This window comes from Schistocerca serialis, chromosome 2 (assembly GCF_023864345.2).
Source record: "Schistocerca serialis cubense isolate TAMUIC-IGC-003099 chromosome 2, iqSchSeri2.2, whole genome shotgun sequence".
Classification (NCBI taxonomy): Eukaryota; Metazoa; Arthropoda; class Insecta; order Orthoptera; family Acrididae; genus Schistocerca; species Schistocerca serialis.
In genome coordinates, this window is record NC_064639.1 from 73,820,323 (window position 1) to 73,843,666 (window position 23,344).

The window sequence follows — 23,344 nt, forward strand, 5'->3', positions numbered from 1 at the left end:
GTGAAGCGTCGGAATCTAAAAATGGACTCACAGGAGAGGTTCAAATCATATAAAGTTAGAGTGTCAGTCCTCTTGTACTTATGTCAGCATTGTGCCTTTTGAATTTAATTCCGATGCAATTTCTGTGCTTCATCGTCAATAAGGTCATAGGGATACTGTAAACCTGAAGAGAAGCATCGGAATCTAACACTGGACTCACAGGAGAGGTTCAAATCATAGAAAGTTAAAGTGTCAGTCCCCTTGTTCTTAAGTCGACATTGTGCCTTTTGTATTAAATTCGGGTGCAATTTCTGTGTTTCATCGTCAATAAGAAAGTCCAATGGATACAGTAAACCTGAAGTGAAGCATCGGAATCTATAACTGGACTCACAGGAGCGGTTCAAATCATAGAAAGTTAGAGTGTCTGTCCTCTTGTACTTAAATTGGCATTGTGCCTTTTGAATTTAATTCCGATGCAATTTCTGTGCTTCATCGTCAATAAGAAGGTCCAAGGGATACACTAAACCTGAAGTGAAGCATCGGAATCTAAAACTGGACTTACATTAGGGGTTGAAATCATAGAAATTTAGAGTGTCCGTCCTCTTGTACTTAAGTCGGCATTGTGCCTTTTGTATTAAATTCGAATGCAATTTCTGTGTTTCATCGTCAATAAGAAGGTCAATGGGATACAGTAAACCTGAAGTGAAGCATCGGAATCTAAAACTGGACTCACAGGAGAGGTTCAAATCATTGAAAGTTGGAGCGTCAGTCCTCTTGTACTTAAGACGGCATTGTGCCTTTTGAATCTAATTCCGATGCAATGTCTGTGCTTCATCGTCAATAAGGTCACAGGGATACAGTAAACCTGAAGTGAAGCATCGGAATCTAAAACTGGACTCACAGGAGCGGTTCAAATAATGGAAAGGTTGAGTGTCAGTCCACTTGTACTTAAGTCGGCATAGTGCCTTTTGAATTTAATTCCGATGCAATTTCTGTGCTTCATCGTCAATAAGAAGGTTATAGGGATACAGTTAACCTGAATGAAGCATCGGAATCTAAAACTGGACTCACAGGAGAGGTTCCAATCATAGAAAGTTAGAGTGTCAGTCCTCTCGTACTTATGTCGGCATTGTGCCTTTTGAATTTAATTCCGATGCAATATCTGTGCTTCATCGTCAATAAGAAGGTCCAAGGGATACACTAAACCTGAAGTGAAGCATCGGAATCTAAAACTGGACTCACAGGAGAGGTTCAAATCATAGAAAGTTAGAGTGTCAGTCCAGTTGTACTTAAGTCAGCATTGTGCCCTCTGAATTACATTCCGATGCAATTTCTGTGCTTCATCATCAATAAGAAGATCAGGGATACAGTAAACCTGAAGTGAATCATCGGAATCTAAAACTGGACTCACAGGAGAGGTTCTATTCATAGAAGGTCAGAGTGTCAGTCCTCTTGTACTTAAATCGGCATTGTGCCATTTGAATTTAATTCCGATGCAATTTCTGTGTTTCATCGTCATTAAGAAGGTCCAAGGGCTCCAGTAAACCTGATGTGAAGCATTGGAATCTAAAACTGGACTCACAGGAGAGGTTCAAATCATAGAAGGTTAGAGTGTCAGTCCACCTGTACATAAGTCGGCATTGTGCCTTTTGAATTTAATTCCGATGCAATTTCTGTGTTTCATCGTCAATAAGAAGGTCCAAGGGATACAGTAAACCTGAAGTGAAGCATCGGAATCTAAAACTGGACTCACAGGAGCGGTTCAAATAATGGAAAGGTAGAATGTCAGTCCACTTGTACTTAAGTCGGCATAGTGCCTTTTGAATTTAATTCCGATGCAATTTATGTGCTTCATCGTCAATAAGAAGGTCATAGGGATACAGTAAACCTAACGTGAAGCGTCGGAATCTAAAACTGGACTCACAGGAGAGGTTCTAATCATAGAAAGTTAGAGTGTCAGTCCTCTCGTACTTAAGAGGGCATTGTGCCTTTTGAATTTAATTCCGATGCAATATCTGTGCTTCATCGTCAATAAGAAGGTCCAAGGGATACACTAAACCTGTAGTGAAGCTTCGGAATCTAAAACTGGACTCACAGGAGAGGTTCAAATCATAGAAAGTTAGAGTGTCAGTCCTCTTGTACTTAGGTCGGCATTGTGCCTTTTGTATTAAATTCGGCTGCAATTTCTGTGCTTCATCGTCAATAAGAAGGTCCATGGGATACAGTAAACCAGAAGTGAAGCGTCGGAATCTAAAAATGGACTCACAGGAGAGGATCAAATCATAGAAAGTGAGAGTGTCAGTCCTCTTGTACTTAGGTCGGCATTGTGCCTTTTGTATTAAATTCGGATGCAATTTCTGTGTTTCATCGTCAATAAGAAGGTCCAAGGGATACAGTAAACCTGAAGTGAAGCATCGGAATCTAAAACTGGACTCACAGGAGAGGTTCAAATCATAGAAAGTTAGAGGGTCAGTCCTCTTGTATTTAAGTCGGCAATGTGCCTTTTGAATTTAATTCCGATGCAATATCTGTGCTTCATCGTCAATAAGAAGGTCCAAGGGATACACTAAACCTGAAGTGAAGCATCGGAATCTAAAACTGGACTCACAGGAGACGTTCAAATCATAGAAAGTTAGAGTGTCAGTCTTTTTGTACTTAAGTCGTCATTGTGAGTTTTGTATTAAATTCGGATGCAATTTCTGTGTTTCATCGTCAATTAGATGGTCCAAGGGATACAGTAAACATGAAGTGAAGCATCGGAATCTAAAACTGGACTCACAGAAGAGGCTCAAATCCTAGAAAGTCAGAGTGTCAGTCCTCTCGTGCTTAAGTCAGCATTGTGCCTTTTCAATTTAATCCCGAAGCACTTTCTGTGCTTCATCGTCGATAAGAAGGACCAAGGAACACAGTAAACCTGAAGTGAAGCATCGGAATCTAAAACTGGACTCACAGGAGAGGTCAGATCATAGAAAGTTGGAGTGTCAGTCCTCTTGTACTTAAGTCGGCATTGTGCATTTTGTATTAAATTCGGATGCAATTTCTGTGTTTTATCATCAATAAGAAGGTCCAAGGTATGCAGTAAACCAGAAGTGAAGCATCGGAATCTAAAACTGGACTCACAGGAGCGGTTCAAATCATAGAAAGTTAGAGCGTCAGTCCTCTTGTACTTAAGTCGGTATTGTGCCTTTGTATTAAATTCGGATGCAATTTCTGTATTTCATCGTCAATACGAAAGTTCAAGGGATACAGTAAACATGAAGAAAAGCATCGGAATCTAACACTGGACTCACAGGAGAGGTTCAAATCATAGAAAGTTAGAGTGTCAGTCCTCTTGTACTTAAGTCGGCATTGTGCCTTTTGTATTAAATTCGGCTGCAATTTCTGTGTTTCATCGTCAATGAGAAGGTCCATGGGATACTGTAAACCAGAGGTGAAGCGTCGGAATCTAAAAATGGACTCACAGGAGAGGTTCAAATCATTGAAAGTGAGAGTGTCAGTCCTCTTGTACTTGAGTCGGCATTGTGCCTTTTGTATTAAATTCGGATGCAATTTCTGTGTTTCATCGTCAATAAGAAGGTCCAAGGGATACAGTAAACCTGAAGTGAAGCATCGGAATCAAAAACTGGACTCACAGGAGAGGTTCAAATCATAGAAAGTTAGAGTGTCAGTCCTCTTTCACTTAAGTCGGCATTGTGCCTTTTGAATTTAATTCCGATGCAGTTTCTGCGCTTCCTCCTCAAAAAGAAGGTCCAAGGTATACAGTAAACCTGAAGTGAAGCATCGGAATCTAAAACTGGACTCACAGGCGAGGTTCAAATCATAGAAAGTTAGTCAGTCCTCATGTACTTAAGCCGGCATTGTGCCTTTTGTATTAAATTCGGATGCAATTTCTGTGTTTCATTGTTAATAAGAAGGTCGAAGGTATACAGTAAACCTGAAGTGATGCATCGGAATCTAAAACTGAACTCACAGGAGAAGTTCAAATCATAGAAAGTTAGAGTGTCAGTCGTCTTGTACTTAAGTCGGCATTGTGCTATTGTATTAATTTCGGATGCAATTTGTGTATTTCATCGTCAATAAGAAGGTCCAAGGTATACAGTAAACCTGAAGTGAAGCATGGGAACTTAAACTGGACTCCTGGGAGAAGTTCAAATCATAGAAAGTTAGAGTGTCAGTATTCTTGTACTTAAGTCGGTATTGTGCCTTTTGTATTAAAATTCGAATGCAATTTCTGTGTTTCATCGTCAATAAGAAAGTCCAAGGTATACAGCAAACCTGAAGTGAAGCATCGGAATCTAAAACTGGACTCACAGTAGAGGTTCAAATCATATAAAGTTAGAGTGTCAGTCCTCTTGTTCTTAGGTCGGCATTGTGCCTTTTGAATTTAATTCCGATGCAATTTCAGTGTGTCATCGTCAATAAGAAGATCCAAGGGATACAGTAAACCTGAAGTGAAGCATCGGAAACTAAAACTGGATTCACAGGAGAGGTTGAAATCATAGAAAATTAAAATGTCAGTCCTCTTGTACTTAAGTCGGCATTGGGCCTTTTGTATTAAATTCGGATGCAATTTCTGTTTTTCACCATCAATAAGAAGGTCCAAGGGATACAGTAAACCTGAAGGGAAGCCTCGGAATCTAAAACTGGACTCACAGGATAGGTTCAAATCATAGAAAGTTAGAGCGTCAGTCCTCTTGTACTTAAGTCGGCATTGTGCCTTTTGAATTTAATTCCGATGCAATTTCTGTGTTTCATCGTCAATAAGAAGGTCATAGGGATACAGTAAACCTGAAGTGAAACATCGGAATCTAAAACTGGACTCACAGGAGAGGTTCAAATCATAGAAAGTTAGAGTGTCAGTCCTCCTGTACTTAAGTCGGAATTGTGCCTTTTGAATTTAATTCCAATGCTATTTCTGTGTTTCATCGTCAATAAGAAGGTCCAAGGGATACTGTAAATCTGAAGTGAAGCATCGGAATCTAAAACTGGACTCACAGGAGAGGTTCAAATCTTAGAAAGTTAGAGTGTCAGTCCGCTTGTACTTAAGTCGGCATTGTGCCTTTAGAATTTAATTCCGATGCAATTTCTGTGTTTCATCGTCCATAAGAAGGTCCAAGGAATACAGTAAACCTGAAGTGAAGCTACGGAATCTAAAACTGGACTCACAGGAGCGGTTCAGATAATAGAAAGTTGGAGTGTCAGTGCACTTGTACTTAAGTCGGCATTGTGCCTTTTGAATTTAATTCCGATGCAATTTCTGTGCTTCTTCGTCAATAAGAAGGTAAAAGGGATTCAGTAAACCTGAAGTAAAACATCGCAATCTAAAACTGGACTCACAGGAGAGGTTCAGATCATAGAAAGATAGAGTGTCAGTCCCCTTGTACTTAAGTCGGCATTGTGCCTTTTGAATTTAATTCCGATGAAATATCTGTGCTTCATCGTCACCAAGAAGGTCCAAGGGATACACTGTACCTGAAGTAAAGCATCGGAATCTAATACTGGACTCACGGGAGAGGTTCAAATCATATAAAGTTAGAGTGTCAGTCCTCTTGTACTTAAGTCAGCATTGTGCCTTTTGAATCTAATTCCGATGCAATTTCTGTGCTTCATCGTCAATAAGAAGGTCCAAGGGACACAGTAAACCTGAAGTGAGGCATCGGAATCTAAAACTGGACTTACAGGAGAGGTTCAGACCATAGAAAGTTAGAGTGTCAGTCCTCTTGTACTTAAGTCGGCATAGTGCCTTTTGTATTACACTCGGATGCAATTTCTGTGTTCTATCGTCAATAAGAAGGTCCAAGGTGTACAGTAAACCTGAAGTGAAGCATCGGAATCTAAAACTGGACTCACAGGAGAAGTTCAAATAATATAAAGTTAGAGTGTCAGTCCTCATGTACTTAAGTCAGCATTGTGCATTTGGATTTAATTCCGATGCAATTTCCGTGCTTCATCGTCAATAAGAAGGACCAAGGAACACAGTAAACATGAAGTGAAGCATCGGAATCTAAAACTGGACACACAGGAGAGGTTCAGATCATAGGAAATTAGAGTGTCAGTCCTCTTGTACTTAAGTCGGCATTGTGCATTTTGTATTAAGTTCGGATGCAATTTCTGTGTTTTATCGTCAATAAGGAGGTCCAAGGTATACGGTAAACCTGAAGTGAAGCATCGGAATCTAAAACTGGACTCACAGGAGCGGTTCAAATCATAGAAAGTTAGAGTGTCAGTCCTCTTGTACTTAAGTGGGTTTTGTGCCTTTTGTATTAAATTCGGATGCAATTTCTGTGTTTCATCGTCAATAAGAAGGTCGTAGGGGTACAGTAAAACTGAAGAGAAGCATCGTAATCTAACACTGGACTCACAGGAGAGGTTCAAATCATAGAAAGTTAGAGTGTCAGTCCTCTTGTACTTAAGTCGGCCATGTGCCTTTTGTATTAAATTCGGCTGCTATTTCCGTGTTTCATCGTCATTAAGAAGGTCCAAGGGATACAGTAAATCTGAAGTGAAGCATCGGAATCTAAAACTGGACTCACAGGAGAGGTTCAAATCATAGAAAGTTAGAGTGTCGGTCCTCTTGTACTTAAGTCGGCATTGTGCCTTTTGTATTAAATTCGGATGCAGTTTCTGTGTTTCATCGTCAATAAGAAGGTCCAAGGGATACAGTAAACCTGAAGTGAAGCATCGGAATCTAAATCTGGACTCACAGGAGAGGTTCAAATCATAGAAAGTTAGAGGGTCAGTCCTCTTGTACTTAAGTCGGCATTGTGTTTTTGTATTAAATTCGGATGCAATTTCTATGTTTCATCGTCAATAAGAAGGTCCAAGGTATACAGTAAACCCGAAGTGATGCATCGGAATCTAAAACTGAACTCACAGGAGAGGTTCGAGTCATAGAAAGTTAGAATGTCAGTCCTCTTGTACTTGAGTCGGCATTGTGCTTTTGTATTAATTTCGGATGCAATTTCTGTATTTCATCGTCAATAAGAAGGCCCAAGGTATACAGTAAACCTGAAGTGAAGCATCGGAATTTAAACTGGACTCACGGGAGGAGTTCAAATCATAGAAAGTTAGAGTGTCAGTCCTCTTGTACCTAAGTCGGTATTGTGCTTTTGTATCAAAATTCGGATGTAATTTCTGTATTTCATCGTCAGTAAGAAAGTCCAAGAGATACAGTAAACCTGAAGTGAAGCATCGGAATCTAAAACTGGACTCACAGGAGCGGTTCAAATAATAGAAAGTTGGAGTGCCAGTGCACTTGTACTTAAGTCGGCATTGTGCCTTGTGAATTTAATTCCGATGCAATTTCTGAGCTTCTTCGTCAATAAGAAGGTAAAAGGGATTCAGTAAACCTGAAGTGATACATCGCAATCTAAAACTGGACACACAGGAGAGTTTCAAATCATAGAAAGATAGAGTGTCAGTCCTCTTGTACTTAAGTCGGCATTGAGCTTTTTGAATTTAATTCCGATGAAATATCTGTGCTTCATCGTCACCAAGAAGGTCCAAGGGATACACTAAACCTGAAGTGAAGCATCGGAATCTAATACTGGACTCACAGGAGAGGTTCAAACCATTGAAAGTTAGAGTGTCAGTCCTCTTGTACTTAAGTCAGCATTGTGCCTTTTGAATTTAATTCCGATGCACTTTCTGTGCTTCATCGTCAATAAGAAGGTCCAAGGGACACAGTAAACCTGAAGTGAAGCATCGAAATCTAAAACTGGACTTATAGGAGTGGTTCAGACCATAGAAAGTTAGAGTGTCAGTCCTCTTGTACTTAAGTCGGCATAGTGCCTTTTGTATTAAATTCGGATGCAATTTCTATGTTCTATCGTCAATAAGAAGGTCTAAGGTATACAGTATACCTGAAGTGAAGCATCGGAATCTAAAACTGGACTCACAGGAGAGGTTCAAATCATATAAAGTTAGAGTGTCAGTCCTCTTGTACTTATGTCGGCATTGTGCCTTTTGAATTTAATTCCGATGTAATTTCTGTGCTTCATCGTCAACAAGAAGATCCAAGGGATACAGCAAACCTGAAGTGAAGCATCGGAATCTGAAACTGGACGCACAGGAGTGGTTGAAATCATAGAAATTTAGAGTGTCAGTCCTCTTGTACTTAAGTCGGCGTTGGGCCTTTTGTATTAAATTCGGATGCAATTTCTGTTTTTCACCGTCGATAAGAAGGTCCAAGGGATACAGTAAACCTGTAGTGAAGCATCGGAATCTAAAACTGAACTCACAGGATTGGTTCAAATCATAGAAAGTTAGAGCGTCAGTCCTCTTGTACTTAAGTCGGCATTGTGCCTTCTGAATTTAATTCCGATGCAATTTCTGTGCTTCATCGTCAATAAGAAGGTCATAGGGATACAGTAAACCTGAAGTGAAACATCGGAATCTAAAACTGGACTCACAGGAGAGGTTCAAATCATAGAAAGTTAGAGTGTCAGTCCACCTGTACTTAAGTCGGTATTGTGCATTTTGAATTTAATTCCGATGCAATTTCTGTGCTTCATCGTCAATAAGAAGATCCAAGGGTACAGTAAACCTGAAGTGAAGCATCGGAATCTAAAACTGGACTCACAGGAGAGGTTGAAATCATAGAAATTCAGGGTTTCAGTCCTCTTGTACTAAAGTTGGCGTTGGGCCTTTTGTATTACATTCGGATGCAATTTCTGTTTTTCACCGTCAATAAGAAGGTCCAAGGGATACAGTAAACCTGAAGTGAAGCATCGGAATCTAAAACTGGACTCACAGTAGAGGTTCAAATCATAGAAAGTTAGAGCGTCAGTCCTCTTGTACTTAAGTCGGTATTGTGCCTTTTATATTTAATTCCGATGCAATTTCTGTGCTTCATCGTCAATAAGAAGGTCATAGGGATACAGTAAACCTGAAGGGAAGCATCAGAATCTAAAACTGGACTCACAGGAGAGGTCCAAATCATAGAAAGTTAGAGTGTCAGTCCTCCTGTACTTAAGTCGGCATTGTGCCTTTTGAATTTAATTCCGATGCTATTTCTGTGTTTCATCGTCAATAAGAAGGTCCAAGGGATACTGTAAACCTGAAGTGAAGCATCGGAATCTAAAACAGGACTCACAGGAGAGGTTCAAATCATGGATAGTTAGAGTGTCAGTCCTCTTGTACTTAAGTCGGCATTGTGCCTTTAGAATTACATTCCGATTCAATTTCTGTGCTTCATCGTCAATAAGAAGGTCCCAGGGATACAGTAAACCTGAAGTGAAGCATCGGAATCTAAAACTGGACTCACAGGAGAGGTTCAAATCATATAAAGTTAGAGTGTCAGTCCTCTTGTACTTAAGTCGGCATTGTGCCTTTTGTATTAAATTCGGATGCAATTTCTGTGTTTCATCGTCAATAAGAAGGTCCAAGGGATACAGTAAACCTGAAGTGAAGCATCGAAATCTAAAACTGCACTCACAGGAGAGGTTCAAATCATAGAAAGTGAGAGAGTCAGTCCTCTTGTAATTAAGTCGGCATTGTGCCTTTTGTATTAAATTCGGATGCAATTTCTGTGTTTCATCGTCAATAAGAAGGTCCAAGAAATACAGTAAACCATTAGTGGATCATCGGATTCTAAAACTGGACTCACAGGAGGGGTTCAAATCATAGAGAGTTAGAGTGTCAGTCCCCTTGTACTTAAGTCGGCATTGTGCCTTTTGAATTAAATTCGGATGCAATTTCTATGTTTCATCGTCGATAAGAAGGTCCAAGGTATACAGTAAACCTGAAGTGAAGCATCGGAATCTAAAACTGGACTTACAGGAGAGGTTCAAATCATAGAAAGTTAGAGTGTCAGTCCTCTTGTACTTAAGTCGGCATTGTGCCTTTTTTATTAAATGCGGATGCCATTTCTGTGTTTCATCGTCAATAAGAACGTCTAAGGTATACAGTAAACCTGAAGTGAAGCATCGCAATCTAAAACTGGACTCACAGGAGAGGTTCAAAGCATAGAAAGTTAGAGTGTCAGTCCTCTTGTACTTAAGTCGGCATTGCGCCTTTGGAACTAAATTCGGATGCAATTTCTGTGTTTCATCGTCAATAAGGAGGTCCAAGGTATACAGTAAACCTGAAGTGAAGCATCGGAATCTAAAACTGGACTCACATGAGAGGTACAAATCATAGAAAGTTAGAGTGTCAGTCTTCTTGTACTTATGTCGGCATTGTGCCTTTTGTATTAAATTCGGATGCAATTTCTGTGTTTCATCGTCATTAAGAAGGTCTAAGGTATACAATAAACCTGAAGTGAAGCATCGTAATCTAAAACTGGACTCACAGGAGAGATTAAGATCATAGAAAGTTAGAGTGTCAGTCCTCTTGTACTTAAGTCGGCATTGTGCCTTCTGTATTAAATTCGGATGCAGTTTCTGTGTTTCATCGTCAATAAGAAGGTCCAAGGGATACAGTAAACTTGAAGTGAAGCGTCAGAATCTAAAACTGGACTCACAGGAGAGGTTCAAATCATAGAAAGTTAGAGTGTCAGTCCTCTTGTACTTAAGTCTGCATTGTGCCTTTTGTATCAAATTCGGATGCAATTTCTGTGCTTCATCGTCATTAAGAAGGTCCAAGGGATACAGTAAACCCAAAGTGATGCATCGGAATCTAAAACTGGACTCACAGGAGAGGTTCATTTCATAGAAAGTTAGAGTGTCAATCCTCTTTTACTTAAGTCGGCATTGTACCTTTTAAATTCAATTCCGATGCAATTCCTGTGTTTCATCGTCAATAAGAAGGTCCAAGGTATACAGTAAACCTAAAGTAAAGCATCGGAATCTAAAACTGGACTCACAGGAGAGGTACAAATCATAGAAAGTGAGAGTGTCAGTCCTCTTGTACTTAAGTCGGGATTGTGACTTTTGTGTAAATTCGGAAGCAATTTCTGTGTTTCATCGTCAATAAAAAGGTCCAAGGGATACAGTAAACCAGAAGTGAAGCATCGGAATCTAAAACTGGACTCACAGGAGAGGTTCAAATCATAAAAAGTGAGAGTGACAGTGCTCTTGTACTTAAGTCGGCATTGTGCCTTTTGTTTTAAATTCGGATGCAATTTCTGTGTTTCATCGTCAATAAGAATGTCCAAGGTATACAGTAAACCTGAAATGAAGCATTGGAATCTAAAACTGGGCTCACAGGAGAGGTTCAAATCATAGAGAGTTAGGGTGTCAGTCCTCTTGTACTTAAGTCGGCATTGTGCCTGTAGTATTATATTCGGATACAATTTCTGTGTTCATCGTCAATAAGAAATTCCAAGGGATACAGTAAACCTGAAGTGAAGCATCGGAATCTAAAACTGTACTCACATTAGAGGTTCAAATCATAGAAAGTTAGATTGTCAGTCTTCATGTACTTAAGTCGGCACTGTGCCTTTTGTATTAAATTCGGATGCAATTTCTGTGTTTCATCGTCTACAAGATGGTCCAAGGGATACAGTAAACCTGAAGTGAAGCATCGGAATCTAAAACTGAACTCACAGTAGAGGTTCAAATCATAGAAAGTTAGATTGTCAGTCCTCTTGTACTGAAGTCGGCATTGTGCCTTTTGTTTTAAATTCGGATACAATTTCTGTGCTTCATCGTCAATAAGAAGGTCCAAGGGATACAGTAAACCTGAAGTGAAGCATCGGAATCTAATACTGGACTCACAGGAGAGGTTCAAATCATAAAAAGTGAGAGTGTCAGTGCTCTTGTACTTAAGTCGGCATTGTACCTTTTGTACTAAATTCGGATGCAATTTCTATGTTTCATCGTCAATAAGAAAGTCCAAGGTATACAGTAAACCTGAAGTGCAGCATCGGAATCTAAAACTGGACTCGCATGAGAGGTTCAAATCATAGAAAGTTAGAGTGTCAGTCTTCTTGTACTTAAGTCGGCATTGTGCCTTTTGTATTAAATTCGGATGCAATTTCTGTGTTTCATCGTCATTAAGAAGGTCTAAGGTATACAATAAACCAGAAGTGAAGCATCGTAATCTAAAACTGGACTCACAGGAGAGGTTAAGATCATAGAAAGTTAGAGTGTCAGTCCTCTTGTACTTAAGTCGGCATTGTGCCTTTTGTATTAAATTCGGATGCAATTTCTGTGTTTCATCGTCAATAAGAAGGTCCAAGGGATACAGTAAACCTGAAGTGAAGCATCGGAATCTAAAACTGGACTCACAGGAGAGGTACAAATCATAGAAAGTGAGAGTGTCAGTCCTCTTGTACATAAGTCGGGATTGTGACTTTTGTGTTAAATTCGGAAGCCATATCTGTGTTTCATCGTCAATAAAAAGGTCCAAGGGATACAGTAAACCTGAAGTGAAGCATCGGAATCTAAAACTGGACTCACAGGAGAGGTTTAAATCATAAAAAGTGAGAGTGACAGTGCTCTTGTACTTAAGTCGGCATTGTGCCTTTTGTATTAAATTCGGATGCAATTTCTGTGATTCATCGTCAATAAGAAGGTCCAAGGTATACAGCAAACCTAAAGTGAAGCATTGGAATCTAAAACTGGGCTCACAGGAGAGGTTCAAATCATAGAAAGTTAGAGTGGCAGTCCTCTTGAATTTAAGTCGGCATTGTGCCTTTTGTAGTAAATTCGGATGCAATTTCTGTGTTTCATCGTCAATAAGAAATTCCAAGGGATACAGTAAACCTGAAGTGAAGCATCGGAATCTAAAACTGGACTCACAGGAGAGGTTCAAATCATAGAAAGTTAGAGTGTAAGTCCTCTTGTACTTAAGATGGCATTGTTCCTTTTGTATTTAATTCGGATGCAATTTCTGTGTTTCATCGTCAATAAGAAGGTCCAAGGTATACAGTAAACCTGAAGTGAAGCATCGGAATCTAAAACTGGACTCACAGGAGCGGTTCAAATCATAGAAAGTTAGAGTGTCAGTCCTCTTGTACTTAAGTCGTCATTGTGCATTTTGAATTTAATTCCGATGCAATTTCTTTGTTTCATCGTCACTAAGAAGGTCCAAGGGATACAGTAAGCCTGAAGTGAAGCATCGGAATCTAAAACTGGACTCACAGGAGAGGTTCAAATCATAGAAAGTTAGATTGTCAGTCCTCATGTACTTAAGTCGGCACTGTGCCTTTTGTATTAAATTCGGATGCAATTTCTGTGTTTCATCGTCTACAAGATGGTCCAAGGGATACAGTAAACCTGAAGTGAAGCATAGGAATCTAAAACTGAACTCACAGGAGAGGTTCAAATCATAGAAAGTTAGATTGTCAGTCCTCTTGTACTTAAGTCGGCATTGTGCCTTTTGTTTTAAATTCGGATGCAATTTCTGTGCTTCATCGTCAATAAGAAGGTCCAAGGGATACAGTAAACCTGAAGTGAAGCATCGTAATCTAATACTGGACTCACAGGAGAGGTTCAAATCATAAGAAGTTAGAGTGTCTGTCCTCTTTTACTTAAGTCGGCATTGTGGCTTTTAAATTTAATTCCGATGTAATTCCTGTGTTTCATCGTCAATAAGAAGTTCCAAGGTATACAGTAAACCAGAAGTGAAGCATCGGAATCTAAAACTGGACTCACAGGAGAGGTTCAAATCATAGAAAGTGAGAGTGTCAGTCCCCTTGTACTTAAGTCGGGATTGTGACTCTTGTATAAAATTCGGAAGCAATTTCTGTGTTTCATCGTCAATAAAAAGGTCCAAGGGATACAGTAAACCTGAAGTGAAGCATCGGAATCTAAAACTGGACTCACAGGAGAGGTTCAAATCATAAAAAGTGAGAGTGACTGTGCTCTTGTACTTAAGTCGGCATTGTGCCTTTTGTATTAAATTCGGATGCAATTTCTGTGATTCATCGTCAATAAGAAGGTCCAAGGTATACAGCAAACCTGAAGTGAAGCATTGGAATCTAAAACTGTACTCACATGAGAGGTTCAAATCATAGAAAGTTAGAGTGGCAGTCCTCTTGTACTTAAGTCGGCATTGTGCTTTTTGTATTAAATTCGGATGCAATTTCTGTGTTTCATCGTCATTAAGAAATTCCAAGGGATACAGTAAACCTGAAGTGAAGCATCGGAATCTAAAACTGGACTCACATTAGGGGTTCAAATCATAGAAAATTAGAGTGTCAGTCCTCTTGTACTTAAGTCGTCATTGTGCATTTTGAATTTAATTCCGATGCAATTTCTGTGTGTCATCGTCACTAAGAAGGTCCAAGGGATACAGTAAACCTGAAGTGAAGCATCAGAATCTAAAACTGGTCTCGCAGGAGGGGCTCAAATCATAGAAAGTTAGAGTGTCAGTCCTCTTGTACTAAGGTCGACATTGTGCCTTTTGTATTAAATTCTGAGGCATTTTCTGTGTTTCATCAACAATAAATAAGTCCAAGGTATACAGTAAACCTGAAGTGAAGCATCGGAATCTAAAACTGGACTAACAGGAGAGGTTCAAATCTTAGAAAGTTAGAGTGTCAGTCCACTTGTACTTAAGTCGGCATTGTGCCTTTTGAATTTAATTCCAATGCTATTTCTGTGTTTCATCGTCACTAAGAAGGTACAAGGGATACAGTAAACCTGAAGTGAAGCATCAGAATCTAAAACTGGACTCACAGGAGAGGTTCAAATCATTGAGAGTTAGAGTGTCAGTCCTCTTGTACTTAAGTCAGCATTGTGCCTTTTGTATTAAATTCGGATGCAATTCCTGTGCTTCATCGACAACAAGAAGGTCCAAGGTATACAGTAAACCTGAAGTAAAGCATCGGAATCTAAAATTGGACTCACAGGAGAGGTTCAAATGATAGAAAATTAGAGTATCAGTCCTCTTGTACTTAAGTTGGCTTTGTGCATTTTGTATTAAATTTGTATGCAATTTCTATGTTTCATCGGCAATTAAAAGCTCCAAGGGATACAGTAAACCTGAAGTGAAGCATCGGAATCTATAACTGGACTCACAGGAGAGGTTCAAATCATAGAAAGTTAGAGTGTCATTCCTCTTGTACTTAAGTCGGCATTGTGACTTTTGTATTGATTTCGGAAGCAATTTCTATGTTTTATCGTCAATGAGAAGGTCCAAGGGATACAGTAAACCTGAAGTGAAGCATCGGAATCCAAAACTGGACTCACAGGAGAGGTTCAAATCATAGAAAGTGAGAGTTTCAGTGCTCCTGTACTTAGGTCGGCATTGTGCCTGTTGTAATAAATTCGGATGCAATTTCTGTGTTTCATCGTCAATAAGAAATTCCAAGTTATACAGTAAACCTGACGTGAAGCATCGCAATTTAAAACTGGACTCACAGGAGAGGTTCAAATCATAGAAAGTTAGATTGTCAGTCCTCTTGTACTTAAGTCGGCACTGTGCCTCTTGTATTAAATTCGGATGCAATTTCTGTGTTTCATCGTCTACAAGATGGTCCAAGGGATACAGTAAACCTGAACTGAAGCATCGGAATCTAAAACTGGACTCACAGGAGAGGTTCAATTCATAGAAAGTTAGATTGTCAGTCCTCATGTACTTAAGTCGGCACTGTGCCTTTTGTAATAAATTCGGATGCAATTTCTGTATTTCATCGTCTACAAGATGGTCCAAGGGATACAGTAAACCTGAAGTGAAGCATCGGAATCTAAAACTGAACTCACAGGAGAGGTTCAAATCATAGAAAGTTAGATTGTCAATCCTCTTGTACTTAAGTCGGCATTGTGCCTTTTGTTTTAAATTCGGATGCAATTTCTGTGCTTCATCGTCAATAAGAAGGTCCAAGGGATACAGTAAACCTGAAGTGAAGCATCGGAATCTAAAACTGGACTCACAGGAGAGGTTCAAATCATAAAAAGTGAGAGTGTCAGTGCTCTTGTACTTAAGTCGGCATTGTGCCTTTTGTACTAAATTCGGATGCAATTTCTATGTTTCATCGTCAATAAGAAAGTCCAAGGTATACAGTAAACCTGAAGTGAAGCATCGGAATCTAAAACTGGACTCACATGAGAGGTTCAAATCATAGAAAGTTAGAGTGTCAGTCTTCTTGTACTTAAGTCGGCATTGAGCCTTTTGTATTAAATTCGGATGCAATTTCTGTGTTTCATCGTCATTAAGAAGGTCTAAGGTATACAATAAACCTGAAGTGAAGCATCGTAATCTAAAACTGGACTCACAGGAGAGGTTAAGATCATAGAAAGTTAGAGTGTCAGTCCTCTTGTACTTAAGTCGGCATTGTGCCTTTTGTACTAAATTCGGATGCAATTTCTGTGTTTCATCGTCAATAAGAAGGTCCAAGGGATACAGTAAACCTGAAGTGAAGCATCGGAATCTAAAACTGGACTCACAGGAGAGGTACAAATCATAGAAAGTGAGAGTGTCAGTCCTCTTGTACTTAAGACGGGATTGTGACTTTTGTGTTAAATTCGGAAGCAATTTCTGTGTTTCATCGTCAATAAAAAGGTCCAAGGGATGCAGTAAACCTGACGTGAAGCATCGGAATCTAAAACTGGACTCACAGGAGAGGTTCAAATCATAGAAAGTTAGATTGTCAGTCCTCTTGTACATAAGTCGGCACTGTGCCTCTTGTAATAAATTCGGATGCAATTTCTGTGTTTCATCGTCTACAAGATGGTCCAAGGGATACAGTAAACCTGAAGTGAAGCATCGGAATCTAAAACTGGACTCAGAGGAGAGGTTCAGATCATAGAAAGTTAGATTGTCAGTCCTCTTGTACTTAAGTCGGCATTGTGCCTTTTGTTTTAAATTCGGATGCAATATCTGTCCTTCATCGTCAATAAGAAGGTCCTAGGGATACAGTAAACCTGAAGTGAAGCATCGGAATCTAAAACTGGACTCACAGGAGAGGTTCAAATCATAAAAAGTGAGAGTGTCAGTGCTCTTGTACTTAAGTCGGCATTGTGCCTTTTGTACTAAATTCGGATGCAATTTCTATGTTTCATCGTCAATAAGAAAGTCCAAGGTATACAGTAAACCTGAAGTGAAGCATCGGAATCTACAACTGGACTCACATGAGAGGTTCAAATCATAGAAAGTTAGAGTGTCAGTCTTCTTGTACTTAAGTCGGCATTGTGCCTTTTGTATTAAATTCGGATGCAATTTCTGTGCTTCATCGTCAATAAGAAGGTCCAAGGGATACAGTAAACCTGAAGTGAAGCATCGGAATCTAAAACTGGACTCACAGGAGAGGTTCAAATCATAGAAAATTAGAGTGTCAGTCCTCTTGTACTTAAGTCGTCATTGTGCATTTTGAATTTAATTCCGATGCAATTTCTGTGTGTCATCGTCACTAAGAAGGTCCAAGGGATACAGTAAACCTGAAGTGAAGCATCAGAATCTAAAACTGGTCTCGCAGGAGAGGCTCAAATCATAGAAAGTTAGAGTGTCAGTCCTCTTGTACTTAAGTCAGCATTGTGCCTTTTGTATTAAATTCGGATGCAATTCCTGTGTTTCATCGACAACAAGAAGGTCCAAGGTATACAGTAAACCTGAAGTAAAGCATCGGAATCTAAAATTGGACTCACAGTAGAGGTTCAAATAATAGAAAATTAGAGTATCAGTCCTCTTGTACTTAAGTTGGCTTTGTGCCTTTTCTATTAAATTTGTATGCAATTTCTGTGTTTCATCGGCAATTAAAAGGTCCAAGGGATACAGTAAACCTGAAGTGAAGCATCGGAATCTATTACTGGACTCACAGGAGAGGTTCAAATCATAGAAAGTTAGAGTGTCAGTCCTCTTTACTTAAGTCGGCATTGTGACTTTTGTATTGATTTCGGAAGCAATTTCTATGTTTTATCGTCAATGAGAAGGTCCAAGGGATACAGTAAACCTGAAGTGAAGCATCGGAATCCAAAACTGGACTCACAGGAGAGGTTCAAATCATAGAAAGTGAGAGTTTCAGTGCTCCTGTACTTAGGTCGGCATTGTGCCTGTTGTATTAGATTCGGATGCAATTTCTGTGTTTCATCGTCAATAAGAATGTCCAAGGTATACGGTATACCTGAAGTGAAGCATTGGAATCTAAAACTGGGCTCACAGGAGATGTTCAAATCATAGGGAGTTAGGGTGTCAGTCCTCTTGTACTTAAGTCGGCATTGTGCCTGTTGTAATAAATTCGTATGCAATTTCTGTGTTTCATCGTCAATAAGAAATTCCAAGGGATACAGTAAACCTGACGTGAAGCATCGCAATCTAAAACTGGACTCACAGGAGAGGTTCAAATCATAGAAAGTTAGATTGTCAGTCCTCTTGTACTTAAGTCGGCACTGTGCCTCTTGTATTAAATTCGGATGCAATTTCTGTGTTTCATCGTCTATAAGATGGTCCAAGGGATACAGTAGACCTGAAGTGAAGCATCGGAATCTAAAACTGGACTCACAGGAGAGGATCAAAGCATAGAAAGTTAGATTTTCAGTCCTCATGTACTTAAGTCGGCACTGTGCCTTTTGTATTAAATTCGGATGCAATTTCTGTGTTTCATCGTCTACAAGTTGGTCCAAGGGATACAGTAAACCTGAAGTGAAGCATCGGAATCTAAAACTGAACTCACAGGAGAGGTTCAAATCATAGAAAGTTAGATTGTCAGTCCTCTTGTACTTAAGTCGGCATTGTGCCTTTTGAATTTAATTCTGAGGCATTTTCTGTGTTTCATCGGCAATAAGAAGGCCCAAGGTATACAGTAAACCTGAAGTGAAGCATCGGAATCTAAAACTGGACTAACAGGAGAGGTTCAAATCTTAGAAAGTTAGAGTGTCAGTCCACTTGTACTTAAGTCGGCATTGTGCCTTTTGGATTTAATTCCAATGCTATTTCTGTGTTTCATCGTCACTAAGAAGGTAAAAGGGATACAGTAAAGCTGAAGTGAAGCATCAGAATCTAAAACTGGACTCACAGGAGAGGTTCAAATCATTGAGAGTTAGAGTGTCAGTCCTCTTGTACTTAAGTCAGCATTGTGCCTTTTGTATTAAATTCGGATGCAATTCCTGTGTTTCATCGACAACAAGAAGGTCCAAGGTATACAGTAAACCTGAAGTAAAGCATCGGAATCTAAAATTGGACTCACAGGAGAGGTTCAAATAATAGAAAATTAGAGTATCAGTCCTCTTGTACTTAAGTTGGCTTTGTGCCTTTTCTATTAAATTTGTATGCAATTTCTGTGTTTCATCGGCAATTAAAAGGTCCAAGGGATACAGTAAACCTGAAGTGAAGCATCGGAATCTATTACTGGACTCACAGGAGAGGTTCAAATCATAGAAAGTTAGAGTGTCAGTCCTCTTTACTTAAGTCGGCATTGTGACTTTTGTATTGATTTCGGAAGCAATTTCTATGTTTTATCGTCAATGAGAAGGTCCAAGGGATACAGTAAACCTGAAGTGAAGCATCGGAATCCAAAACTGGACTCACAGGAGAGGTTCAAATCATAGAAAGTGAGAGTTTCAGTGCTCCTGTACTTAGGTCGGCATTGTGCCTGTTGTATTAGATTCGGATGCAATTTCTGTGTTTCATCGTCAATAAGAATGTCCAAGGTATACGGTATACCTGAAGTGAAGCATTGGAATCTAAAACTGGGCTCACAGGAGATGTTCAAATCATAGGGAGTTAGGGTGTCAGTCCTCTTGTACTTAAGTCGGCATTGTGCCTGTTGTAATAAATTCGGATGCAATTTCTGTGTTTCATCGTCAATAAGAAATTCCAAGGGATACAGTAAACCTGACGTGAAGCATCGCAATCTAAAACTGGACTCACAGGAGAGGTTCAAATCATAGAAAGTTAGATTGTCAGTCCTCTTGTACTTAAGTCGGCACTGTGCCTCTTGTATTAAATTCGGATGCAATTTCTGTGTTTCATCGTCTATAAGATGGTCCAAGGGATACAGTAGACCTGAAGTGAAGCATCGGAATCTAAAACTGGACTCACAGGAGAGGATCAAAGCATAGAAAGTTAGATTTTCAGTCCTCATGTACTTAAGTCGGCACTGTGCCTTTTGTATTAAATTCGGATGCAATTTCTGTGTTTCATCGTCTACAAGTTGGTCCAAGGGATACAGTAAACCTGAAGTGAAGCATCGGAATCTAAAACTGAACTCACAGGAGAGGTTCAAATCATAGAAAGTTAGATTGTCAGTCCTCTTGTACTTAAGTCGGCATTGTGCCTTTTGTTTTAAATTCGGATGCAATTTCTGTGCTTCATCGTCAATAAGAAGGTCCAAGGGATACAGTAAACCTGAAGTGAAGCATCGGAATCTAAAACTGGACTCACAGGAGAGGTTCAAATCATAAAAAGTGAGAGTGTCAGTGCTCTTGTACTTAAGTCGGCATTGTGCCTTTTGTACTAAATTCGGATGCAATTTCTATGTTTCATCGTCAATAAGAAAGTCCAAGGTATACAGTAAACCTGAAGTGAAGCATCGGAATCTAAAACTGGACTCACATGAGAGGTTCAAATCATAGAAAATTAGAGTGTCAGTCTTCTTGTACTTAAGTCAGCATTGTGCCTTTTGTATTAAATTCGGATGCAATTTCTGTGTTTCATCGTCATTAAGAAGGTCTAAGGTATACAATAAACCTGAAGTGAAGCATCGTAATCTAAAACTGGACTCACAGGAGAGGTTAAGATCATAGAAAGTTAGAGTGTCAGTCCTCTTGTACTTAAGTGGGCATTGTGCCTTTTGTATTAAATTCGGATGCAAATTCTGTGTTTCATCGTCAATAAGAAGGTCCAAGGGATACAGTAAACCTGAAGTGAAGCATCGGAATCTAAAACTGGACTCACAGGATAGGTTCAAATCATAAAAAGTGAGAGTGTCAGTGCTCTTGTACTTAAGTCGGCATTGTGCTTTTTGTACTAAATTCGGATGCAATTTCTATGTTTCATCGTCAATAAGAAAGTCCAAGGTATACAGTAAACCTGAAGTGAAGCATCGGAATCTAAAACTGGTCTCGCAGGAGAGGCTCAAATCATAGAAAGTTAGAGTGTCAGTCCTCTTGTACTAAGGTCGACATTGTGCCTTTTGTATTAAATTCTGAGGCATTTTCTGTGTTTCATCGGCAATAAGAAGGCCCAAGGTATACAGTAAACCTGAAGTGAAGCATCGGAATCTAAAACTGGTCTAACAGGAGAGGTTCAAATCTTAGAAAGTTAGAGTGTCAGTCCACTTGTACTTAAGTCGGCATTGTGCCTTTTGAATTTAATTCCAATGCTATTTCTGTGTTTCATCGTCACTAAGAAGGTAAAAGGGATACAGTAAAGCTGAAGTGAAGCATCAGAATCTAAAACTGGACTCACAGGAGAGGTTCAAATCATTGAGAGTTAGAGTGTCAGTCCTCTTGTACTTAAGTCAGCATTGTGCCTTTTGTATTAAATTCGGATGCAATTCCTGTGTTTCATCGACAACAAGAAGGTCCAAGGTATACAGTAAACCTGAAGTAAAGCATCGGAATCTAAAATTGGACTCACAGGAGAGGTTCAAATAATAGAAAATTAGAGTATCAGTAATCTTGTACTTAAGTTGGCTTTGTGCCTTTTCTATTAAATTTGTATGCAATTTCTGTGTTTCATCGGCAATTAAAAGGTCCAAGGGATACAGTAAACCTGAAGTGAAGCATCGGAATCTATTACTGGACTCACAGGAGAGGTTCAAATCATAGAAAGTTAGAGTGTCAGTCCTCTTTACTTAAGTCGGCATTGTGACTTTTGTATTGATTTCGGAAGCAATTTCTATGTTTTATCGTCAATGAGAAGGTCCAAGGGATACAGTAAACCTGAAGTGAAGCATCGGAATCCAAAACTGGACTCACAGGAGAGGTTCAAATCATAGAAAGTGAGAGTTTCAGTGCTCCTGTACTTAGGTCGGCATTGTGCCTGTTGTATTAGATTCGGATGCAATTTCTGTGTTTCATCGTCAATAAGAATGTCCAAGGTATACGGTATACCTGAAGTGAAGCATTGGAATCTAAAACTGGGCTCACAGGAGATGTTCAAATCATAGGGAGTTAGGGTGTCAGTCCTCTTGTACTTAAGTCGGCATTGTGCCTGTTGTAATAAATTCGGATGCAATTTCTGTGTTTCATCGTCAATAAGAAATTCCAAGGGATACAGTAAACCTGACGTGAAGCATCGCAATCTAAAACTGGACTCACAGGAGAGGTTCAAATCATAGAAAGTTAGATTGTCAGTCCTCTTGTACTTAAGTCGGCACTGTGCCTCTTGTATTAAATTCGGATGCAATTTCTGTGTTTCATCGTCTATAAGATGGTCCAAGGGATACAGTAGACCTGAAGTGAAGCATCGGAATCTAAAACTGGACTCACAGGAGAGGATCAAAGCATAGAAAGTTAGATTTTCAGTCCTCATGTACTTAAGTCGGCACTGTGCCTTTTGTATTAAATTCGGATGCAATTTCTGTGTTTCATCGTCTACAAGTTGGTCCAAGGGATACAGTAAACCTGAAGTGAAGCATCGGAATCTAAAACTGAACTCACAGGAGAGGTTCAAATCATAGAAAGTTAGATTGTCAGTCCTCTTGTACTTAAGTCGGCATTGTGCCTTTTGTTTTAAATTCGGATGCAATTTCTGTGCTTCATCGTCAATAAGAAGGTCCAAGGGATACAGTAAACCTGAAGTGAAGCATCGGAATCTAAAACTGGACTCACAGGAGAGGTTCAAATCATAAAAAGTGAGAGTGTCAGTGCTCTTGTACTTAAGTCGGCATTGTGCCTTTTGTACTAAATTCGGATGCAATTTCTATGTTTCATCGTCAATAAGAAAGTCCAAGGTATACAGTAAACCTGAAGTGAAGCATCGGAATCTAAAACTGGACTCACATGAGAGGTTCAAATCATAGAAAATTAGAGTGTCAGTCTTCTTGTACTTAAGTCAGCATTGTGCCTTTTGTATTAAATTCGGATGCAATTTCTGTGTTTCATCGTCATTAAGAAGGTCTAAGGTATACAATAAACCTGAAGTGAAGCATCGTAATCTAAAACTGGACTCACAGGAGAGGTTAAGATCATAGAAAGTTAGAGTGTCAGTCCTCTTGTACTTAAGTGGGCATTGTGCCTTTTGTATTAAATTCGGATGCAAATTCTGTGTTTCATCGTCAATAAGAAGGTCCAAGGGATACAGTAAACCTGAAGTGAAGCATCGGAATCTAAAACTGGACTCACAGGATAGGTTCAAATCATAAAAAGTGAGAGTGTCAGTGCTCTTGTACTTAAGTCGGCATTGTGCTTTTTGTACTAAATTCGGATGCAATTTCTATGTTTCATCGTCAATAAGAAAGTCCAAGGTATACAGTAAACCTGAAGTGAAGCATCGGAATCTAAAACTGGACTCACATGAGAGGTTCAAATCATAGAAAGTTAGAGTGTCAGTCTTCTTGTACTTAAGTCGCCATTGTGCCTTTTGTATTAAATTCGGA